The sequence below is a fragment of the Coenobita brevimanus genome, chromosome 40 (assembly GCF_032717465.1).
Source record: "Coenobita brevimanus isolate Jiangsu-jjx chromosome 40, ASM3271746v2, whole genome shotgun sequence".
Taxonomy (NCBI): Eukaryota; Metazoa; Arthropoda; class Malacostraca; order Decapoda; family Coenobitidae; genus Coenobita; species Coenobita brevimanus.
The window spans coordinates 12434413-12445158 of NC_136993.1; positions in this window are offsets into that span (position 1 = coordinate 12434413).

Consider the following 10746-nt stretch of genomic DNA (forward strand, 5'->3'; position numbering starts at 1 on the left):
TCACCCGAGGGGTAGTGTACTCGGACTGGGGTGGTCTCGTCAAGCGTCTTCCAGGGAATAGGGGCGTGTGGCCTGGGCATCCTTGTGTCCGTCTAGACTGGACATGCTGCACGCTCTGTCTAGCCTTTCGTTGTCTCCTCCTGGGGGTGTGGTGGCAACCTGGGTTGCCACAGCCGATATTTCACCATCATCGTCGGGGAAAAAGTTACATCCCTGTGGCTGGAGGGAGTGGGTCTTGAAGGTGCTGGTGACATAGGCAGGCATCAGGTGTTGCAGGATGGTGTTCCATTTTGTCGTGGGTGGGTTTTCGTCAAGGTGAGGGCTGTAGGTGAGGAAGAGGGTGGAGGGCTCAGGGGCTGTGCGGAGTAGCTGGAGGAGATGACGAGGTCCACAAACGAGGTGTCTGTTACTGAAGATTGATGCCCAGGTGGCTCATCGTATTCTCATGGTGGGAGTTGCGTGCTCCTGCAGGGGATCGAGCTGAATGCTGGATACTGAGGAGGCGGCTGTGGTTTTATGCCGGGGTAAAGCGTTGTAGTATTCGCTCAAGATAGGGGTAGGTGCGATTTGGGCTTGATGTAGCATGTGTGATAGCGGTTGTGTTCGGAATGTGAATGGAGGGGGAGGTTTGGTCCTTGGATGGAGGTGAGGTGGGTGCGGTGGGGGAAGGGGTGGGGGTGGTGTATCTTGCAGGAAGACGTGAAAGGCGGCCTGAATGGGTGATGGTGGTTTTCAGGGTGGGCGTGGGTGGTGAGGTGGGTGTGCGCCCTCGCGGTGCTCTGGCCGTGGGTAGTGTGGGGTTGGAGGGGGAGGGCTGCGGTGGAGGTGTTCGTGGTGGGTGGGTGTTGGAAGAGTTGGTGGGCCTGGGCAGGGTGGTGGTGGTGGCAGTAGGCTTAGTTAGGGAGGGCGGCGTGTGGGCATGTGAGGACACCTTGGTTGTGGGAGGTGGTGGTGGGGTGGTGGGTGATGCAGCGTGAGGTGTGGGGGGCGAGGGGGGTGGTGGCGGAGGGGTGAGTGATGGGTTGGTTATTTGTGGTGTCAGTGAGGAAGTAGGTGAGGTGATATGCGGCGTGACAGGTGGGGATGTTAGGGGCGAGGGGGAGGGGGAGGATGGGGGAGGCCGAGGGTGAGATGTTGCAGTTGTAGGAGTCAGGCGGTGGGGCGGGGCTGTGGGAATGTGGGGCAGGGACGGGGGAGGTAGTGGGCTGGAAGGGGAGCATGTGGCGGTTCCTGTTGGTGTGGGATTGTTGTTGTAATCCACAGTGACCTGGTAGGGGTTAGGGACGTGGGTGATGGTGTATGGGCTCGTGAAATGGGGGGAGAGTTTATGTGGGATGGGGAGTTTCGCTATCATGACAGCATCACCCGGCTTGTAGGGGTTGTGGGCGGCATTGGGCTGGAGGTTGAGGCCGTTTTGAAGGTGTCAGAGGCGCCTCTTGAGGTGGTGTAGAGGATCGGATGTAGGGGGTGTGGAGGCCGGCTGTAAGTGTTGGCATGGGCAGGAGCAGGGGCACCTCTCCTAAAACATGTTCGTGGGGTGATATGCCATCTTTATACAAAGAAAAATAGAAAACGAAGGAAAATTAATCTAAAGATGCCTAAATGATAAAACTGATATACATATATCCATTTTACATAACAATAATATCTCACATATATATGGATCATAGGTACAGTCGCCAAACTTTCCACCTGGGCCACTTAGCCATGAGAGGTGGGTAACGGATGCTGGCAACAGTGTATCTGTTTGTTTCATGTGTACATGCTCGACGAAAGTTCGAGTCATCAACTCTCTTCGTCCGTCGTGAAGCTCCATCAGAGTCAGAGGTCATCCTATGAATTGCTGGGTACGGAGTTGGGTGGGGAGAAAAATGTCTCAGGAGTAAGGCGGCTCTCCCATCGGCTCAGCCAGTTGCATGAAACTGGTCGCACGGAAAATTGTTGTGTGCTACAGGTCGCGCTGAACAAGGTGAAATAAATACGACTATATTAATTTTATAATAAGGTAATATATATAATATGATATAAATATATACTATTATATATGTTATACTATACTCATTTGGCCTTGGTCCGTGCAACCCGTGGCAGGCAACAATTCCATGCCACTGGTTCCAGGCAACTGGTCGAGCCGGTGGGAGAGCTGCTTAAGGGGGGAGCTTGGCATAGTGAAGGCCAGGGCAGGTGCCGGACGATGGGGGGAGGGGTTACGTTATTCATACCGCCAGTGATAATAATTGCCGAACTAGTTTTTGAGATCCATTAGCATTCTACTATTTTCATTCTTAACAATACTTAACATTTTATTTTCTATGTTTTTACATTGTTACCATAACATGTTAATGCACTATATACTGGAATCGCTCCAAGCCTTTCTCTCTCTCTCCCCCCCCCTCTCTCTCTCTCTCCTTATATCAGTAATTCCATTTCATAGGGCTATCACTTGATACCATTATCAGTATAGGTCGAAGAGGTATGCGTTTACCTAACATCTACGTCCAGTTACAAGTAAGATTACCTGCCACTTTCACATTATGAATGACACTGACCAATAAACATTAGGATGATGTTCTGACACTGTTAACGGTTGCTTATATCCTCATTGGTATTACTTCAAGTAAGTGTTTTTATATGTTCTGTGGTGCACCACGAAGAGGTAGGAGTTTAAAATACTGTCACCTCAACAGTCAAAGAGTTATCGCATAATATGTTGTCGAATGTGGCTATTATATGCAGCTATGGTAATGACTTACCGTAAAGTATTTCATATGACTGTGGTCATTACAGCACACTTTTATAGTCCATTCATCTAAAGAATGATTTACGCTTTACAAGGAAAATTGATTGTGAGCGGTGCCGCTTATGTGTGAGGTCACACATTTACATGCTCAAAGGTTTTTCACCGAAAAACATTATCTCACATTTTATAGCAAAACGAAGACACCACCTCTGCATTACAGAATGCTAAAGTTTCCAGTCATTTTAACCCGCGGCGTCCCGTCGACGTACTTCCACGTCCTCACGTTATGTCACTGCCAATCCCATTGACGTACTTCAACGTCCTGCAATTGCAAGGTTCATAATTTCCACAATTTTCAAAATTCGCGCGAGATTTTCGATTCACCCACGTACCCAAGCCTCCCCTACCTGCCCCCAGGCGGGCAGCATTCCAGACCCCGCGTGACCTGCGCTCGCCCTTGTCTCGGTCACTCACCTGTTAGCAGTGACCCAGGTCAGACATGGCGCGTAAAGGTCTCTCAGACGACGAAATACAATCCGCCCTGGATGCCTTCACTGGAGATAGTGATTCTCCACTAGATGATGATGTGGTGGATCGATATTATGTGCAGCCTGAGGAGGAAATAACAAGCAGTGATGAGGAGGTCCCTTCGCCCCGGAAAAAGCGGTATGTCACGTATCGTAAGGCAAGGGAAGGCCAGCCTGGACCCAAAACACCTGCATGGACCTCTCTCCATCCCCTAGAGAGAGATTCTGATGAGGACGAGGATGAGGACGATGACGATGACGGCGGCTTAGGACGTGATGTTGCCTCGTGGTTGGGGAAGGAAAACATCTCACCTCGAGGAACAGAAGGTGGGGCGAGAAGGCAAATAAAGTATGGCCTAGTGTTTTCTCTGGGGAAGGCAAAAGTGATGTGGTGGGAGTGCGGGGTGAAAGGGAAGTGGTGTGAGGGAGGCAGCACGAGCTCGTGGTGCACGTAGGCCTAGGGGAGAGGAGGTGGAGCCACTCCCCAGCACGTCTTTCGCCATACAATATTCCCAAACTTTCTCCACACAGCCCCAGGATGTGGGGAAAGGAAGGAAAGGGAAGGGAAAGGGTAAAGGAAAAGGGAGAGGGAAGAGAAGTGCGAGTGATGAAAGGCGCCGCTCTCCACCTCCCCCACCACCACCAATGTTGCGTTGTGCCTTCAGCCATGTTTCAGAGAGTACCATAACTTCCTACACTACTGAAACTGTGTGGGATGGCGATATGACGCTCAGTATAATGGTAAGGCCAGTCAGTATGTGCCAAGTCTTATATAAACTTGAAACGGGTGTAATGTTTGCAGGAAAGTAATGTATAAGTTGAGAAATAGTGTAAGTTGAACGAAGTGATATGAAAACTACACCCACTGTATAAATCTGCGAAAATATGACGCTCAGTATAACACTCTGGTCAGTAAATAAGTGATAGCAAGAATATAAAGTGGAAACGGGTGTAATGTTAGCATGAATAAAACGTATAAGTTGAAAAATAGTGTAAGTTGTAGTAATTGATGTCACGAGTACACCCACTGTGTAAATCTGCGAAAATATTACGCTCAGTAGAACATTCTGGTCAGTAAGTATGTGATAGGAATTATATAAAGTGGAATTTGTTGTAATGTTAGTAGTAAGGTAATTTATAAGTTGAATACTAGTGTAAGATGAAACAAATGATATCGCGATAACACTCACCGTGTCAGTACGCGCTAATATGACGCTCAGTTGAATCGTAAGGTCTGAAATTATGTGATATCAATTATATCAAGTGTTAACATGTGCAATGTTAGTGGAGAATTATTATATAAGTACAAAAATAGGTTGTAAGTTGAAATAGTAGTCATAGCGACTTCACCGTGTGTGTTATTATGCGCTATTATTACGCTAAATATTTACGTAAGGCCTGAAATTATCTCAAAACAGTTCTATAAAGTTGAAAAGTGTATAATGTTATTAGGAAAGTATTATATAAGTAGAAAAAACACAATACGAGTTGAAACAACAGTCACAGTGAGTTCACTCACTACGTAAATAAGCGCTAACATTATGCTAAATGTTATCGAAAGGCCTGTGAATACGTAAAAACAGTTCAATAAAATGTAAAATGGTATAATGTTATTGTAGAAGTATTATGTAAGTAAAAAAAATGATATGTATCATGATTTTCGAATGTTAGCGATTCATCGTGACCAAGTTGCCTGATTTTGCTCATTTCGCACGATGGTACAATGCTTATTTCTGCTCTATTTTTGTATAAAATCCAATATACTCTTTTATCACATGTTTTTATGTTTGTAATAAATACATATCTACTTACTTTCATTGGTTTCCCAGACTTATAATACCATAGAAAACGTTAGAGGCTCAGACTGCCTACGGAGAACACGGGGCCAGGTGGGACCAAGGCATACCTGGTTAGGGTAATTATGGACCCCGGGGAACAATATCTTTGCCACTGACCATTGTTTCTGACCAAAAGTGAAAGTTTTAGCAAAAAAAAAAAAAAAGGGTCGAAAAATGGTCGGGATTGGGGGGTACCAGTGGTCAAAAAGTGGTCGGGACGGGGCGGGTTAAGCACAATTGCTATTGATTCATGAATTGCAGGGACATATCACAATTGTCTGTGATATTACTTATGTGATTGGTAAATGCAACGTAACGTTTATCAATATGTACTATATGTAAAGATGCGGTCTTTTAGATTATTTTACTTATTTTCAATACTAGCATTACCCAAGACTTTCAAGAAGTTCTTTTGATATTCTATCGGCTAAAAATCGTCGAATGAATATTGGGATGAACTCTGACTGGGGTTCACTACGGACGAAGAGAGTTGATGATTCGAACTTTCGTCGAACATGTACACACGAACAAACAGACACACTGTTGCCAACACCCGTTCCCCTCCTCTCGTGGCTGGGTGGCCCAGGTGGAAAGTTTGGCGACTGTACATTACATGTGGCTGATTCTTAATACAGCTGACTACTATAGACTTGTCAGAGTACTGCCATTATATTACCAGTGTATTAGTGCATATATACATCTAATATACTACAGCAGTAGCCATGTGTCTGTGTGTGTGTGTGTGTGTGTGTGTGTGTGTATTTTTGGCAGCCAAAACTACACATTCAAATCGCATAAAAAATGGCACAAAAATCGCAAAAACTTCGCTGATGTGAACAAGCTTGGTCCCATCACGATTGAAGAACTTTTACTATATATAATGAGTGATCAAATTTTGACCAAAAAATGCTGCTCCCGGCGTGAGTGCATGAAATTAGGGATGCGTTCACCGTAGAGTTTTTGATGGCTTTATATCTAATATGCTATAGCAGTAGCCGTGTGTCTGTGTGTCTGCGTAATTTTGGGCAGCCGAAACTACACATTCAAATCGCACCAAAACTGGCACAAAAATTGCAAAAAATTTGCTAATGTCAAAAAACCTGGTCCCTTCACAAGTGAAAAACTTTTACAATATTTAATGAGCAATCAAACTTTGACCAAAAAAAAACCGTTCCCGGCGCCCGAATGGTTGCCTTGGCCGAGTGGTTAATATCTTGGACTTGCGTGTGGACAACTTGGGTTCCATTCCCAAAGCTGCAAATAACACGATCAATTGGTTAACTCTAAAAAATCCAAGTGACAACATTAGACTAGAACAGCACATAAACCGACCATCATGGGCCCTTCGATGTCACCTTGATGGCTGATAGTGACAACGTTAGACTAGAACAGCACATAAACGTGACTCGGATTACCTGAAATGATCGCAACACGCGCGTGAAGTGCGGAAACGAATGAGAAGCATGAGGAAACGAGTGTGAAGCATGAGAAAGCGAGCATGCAGGGCGAGAGCCCTCCGCAGGAGCAAGTGCGAGATGGACCGAAGGGCCCACGAGCACTTGTTATATCAGTACAATGCAACATTCTATGTTCAGTTTTTACTACCATGTATTTACTCCATACAATATACTGCTATGATATGTTATGTTTCTACAATATCATTGTGTCTTTACTATATTGTGATAAATACCAAGTACTAATATGTTATGACAGAATATGTAATTTGTTACTACATGCTGTCGTAGGTACAAAAGCCTGGCGTGAGCAAGCAATGTCAAGGCACTGAGATACAACACACTACATAATAGCTGGTGACATATATGCTGTTAATATGTAATGTAGAGGTTTGAGGAAAGGTGCCTAAATTCAAGAGAGTTTGAGGAAACAGCAATGGTAATTTTAGCTAGGGAATGTCGCTCACAATGAAACAAGATTCACACCTCACACTTGATGAATGAACACCACACACATACACATACCCACACACATGACCCAACCAGTATTATTTGGGGGAAGTTGGAGAGGCTGGTCAGAAGGAGTTGCGATGTGATAGGAAACAATAGAAGCATGATGGAAAAGGCAGGAGTCGAGGGCACGCCGTTAGCTATCATAGGCTAAATCTCCCTCACCTTAGTACTGCTTGTCAAGATAACTCCCTTGAGAATAAAACTGCAATCAAACACCAGGCTCATCATTATCTTTCTCCTGCCATCTACAACGAGACCATCTTTAAAACTCTGTCCTCTTACAACCCTATTATCTAATATTTTTGGAAACAACTCAGCTACGGCTACAAGATACCTACGTGCAACTGCATCGTGACGTCAGCATGTAGATTAAGCGGTAACTAAAAGAAAATCAAAGTAATCATGTCGAGTAGTAAATAAAAGAAAATTGAAATAACCACAGTGTAAAGGCTTGTCAGGCTATCGTTTCTGTGCGTGGTAATTGTGCAGGTTCCGGTCACATGGCAGATGACCATATCCAGGACAGAGTGTTGTTTTCACTATAAGGGTGCTCATTCCATCTCCTCGAGGGACAGTCCCAAGTGGAACAAAGGGAAGGAGGTCTTCACTGTGAAGGTACCGAAGATATCTCCTACTACGAAGCTAGGAAAAAGGTGTGGGCATTGCATGAATCTCCCACACTGACTACCTCCTATGCTTCGTCTGTGATGTCCCATCCAGTGATGTGCTCTGTCAAGACACAAACTGACTCTGAGCCTATTACTCACGCCACTCACTCTGCCTTTGCAAATCCGCCTATTTCCCATTCCATCTCTTTCACTGATACCCCTATGACTTCTTGCTGTATGGCTGTTGCTACTTCTCAGTCGGTAAAACCTAAAAAGAAGCAAGACAAGTCTAGAGAACTTAATTTTACTACCCTGAAGCAGTCACGTCCTCATATTTATCCTACTCCTACTCCAGTCAGGGAGCGACGACACAGCTCTTCCTCGAGGGAGTCTGGGAGCCTCATAACTGATGAATCAAAGGAGGTTTCCATTAACAAGAACCGGGATCAGTCCCCAAGTTGTCGCTTGCCTGACGGTGGGTGATCATAGAAAGCTAAACACCCAGGCCCCTCCCATAAACCTTAAATCATCATGTTTAATATTATCCAATGGAACTGTAGGTCTATTGGGAATAAACTACAAAATTTAAGTATTTTGCTAGCTTTACATAAATCGGATGTTGTCTATTTAAAGGAGAGGCGACTGGAGGCTCATCTTGATGCACATCAGTTCAAACACTACCATTGGTATAGAAGAGCCAGCCTGTCGCCCTGGTGGCAACACAGGCAGCCAGAGCCATCGACAGAAAGCATCCGGCCGTGTTGTGCCCCCGGGAGTCAGGTGGCACACCAGAGTTGTGCCAAAACCAGCCGGACCCTATCATCACACAGCACGTGGCATATGGGGAGGCCCCTCCTCTGGTAACGGCAATGGACGGACGCCCGAACACCACCTGGGCCTTCTCCTCTGACTTTCGTCCGTCTGCCAGAAGAACTGGCCAACACAGAGCCAGCCACTGGGGCTGGGCTGGGTTAGTAAGCCAGCCACTGAGGTCACTTACTCTCTTTCTGAAGGTTAGGTTAGATATGGATGGGTATGAGGGTCATGGCACTGCCATATACACACACAAATCACAACAAACAGAAGTGGTGCTGAATTCTGTTGTGGAATCTACCCTGTGCAGAGTGAAATTTGGCAACAAGTATCTGTCTCTTTGTTCCGTTTACCATCCTCCCTGTAGCCCCTTTGATGGTGATGCTTTCACGTCAATCAGTTTCCGAGTCATAAGTTAATTTAGGCGATTTTAACGACCATCACTACCAATGAGGATGCTTGAGGAGTGATGGTAGGGGGACCAAGCAGCCGACCCCATATTACAGTCAAACCTCCGTCTTTTAAACAATGATAGAGCGACTCGTGTAAACGATCGCACTGGCATTATATCATGTGTAGATCTGTCCTTGTAATCTCCTGATGTACACACTAACATCTGTTGGGACCTGTATGGAAACTCGGGTAGCGATAATTTTCCTATATCTCTCTTTCTTATTCATGCAGTGATTTTTGGCCTCCTTCACCACCTAAATTTAAATTTAAGAAAGAAGATTAGGGGTACCGCTCACGGGTCACTAATCCAGATGTATCAGGAGATACCATTGATGGTAAAGTTGCATCCCCACAGACTTTCATTTCACAAGCAGCTGAGGCTGCTATTCCCAAGACATCTACAGTTCCAAGCAAGCGTAGAGTTTCATGGTGGACACCAGATTGCCGACGAGCACCCACTAAGCACAATAGGATATACAAGATTTTTAAGAAAGAGCCAACAGAGTCAAACTTTATTGCCTACAAAGCAGCTAAGGCTGAGGCAAGGAGGACAAATAAATTGGCAAAATGGAAAAACTGGTATAGTTTTGTGTCCATGGTGAATCACACCACCCCCTTAAGTCAGATCTGGTCCATCATAAATGTGCTTAACAACAAGTACACCCGGTCACCAGTCACCACACTTGAGGTGGCCTGGAATGTCACTGACAATCCCGTTGACATTGCCAATATTATTGCCGACCATTTTGCCCATGTAAGCAGCACAGCTAACTACAATCCTCATTTTCTCCATCATAAGCATATGGCTGAGCTGCAGAACTTAGACTGTGCCATAGAAGACAGAGTTTCCAGCTACAACTCCGACTTTACATTAGATGAACTTCTCCTTGCCCCAAAATCCTGTAAAGGCTCCAGTCCCGGTCCGTCCACCATTATGTATGGTATGATTCAGCATCTTACTCAGGCCAACCTGAGTAAGCTGTTAGTGGTGCACAATGAGATTTGGGCATCTCGCACATTACCAAACTCATGGCAGTACGTGCAGGTCTTACCAATACCTCACTGGAGAGTCGCCTTACGAATCCTAGTTTGTTTTGACCTTTTGTATTGACTGACTGTCTATGTAAAGTCTTTGAATATATTGTTAATAAAAGGTAACTTTTTGTTTTAGAGTCAAAGGGTGTGTTAAATGATCTCAGAGTGGATTCCGTAAATACAGGTCCACTGTGGATCATTTACTCGTAGTGTACCTGGAGCATTGCATAGCCAAGGGTTTTGCCAATCGCAAATTCATGATAGGAATTTCTTTGGATATTCATAAGGCTCAAGATATGACCTGGTGCAACGGAATACTACGTAAACTCTACGTTTATGGTTTAAGAGGTAATTTGCCCATTTTCCTTCAGAACTTCCTTACTGACAGAACTTTTTCTGTCAGGTTGCCCGGTAACGTAACATCAGACATATTTGTCCATGAGAACCGGGTACCACAAGGAAGTGTGCATAGCTCTACTTTATTTAGCAATGCCTTTAACCCTTGGATTGTGTAATTACCCATTTCTTTCCCACCCCGTGGTGCATAAAAATGAAGGGAAAAAACTTATTAGTTTTTACTATTAATTCGAAGATAAACATCCAGGGCATCATCTGGTGGAAAAAATTACCTCTTTCTCTCCGTCTTTGTGTAAGGCCGTGCGTAAGTTTAAATGGGGGAGTAGTGAAAAGAAACGATAAAAAAAAATAATAATCTTTGCTTTTGTTTACTATAAAATTGAAGATAAACATCCAGGGCATCATCTG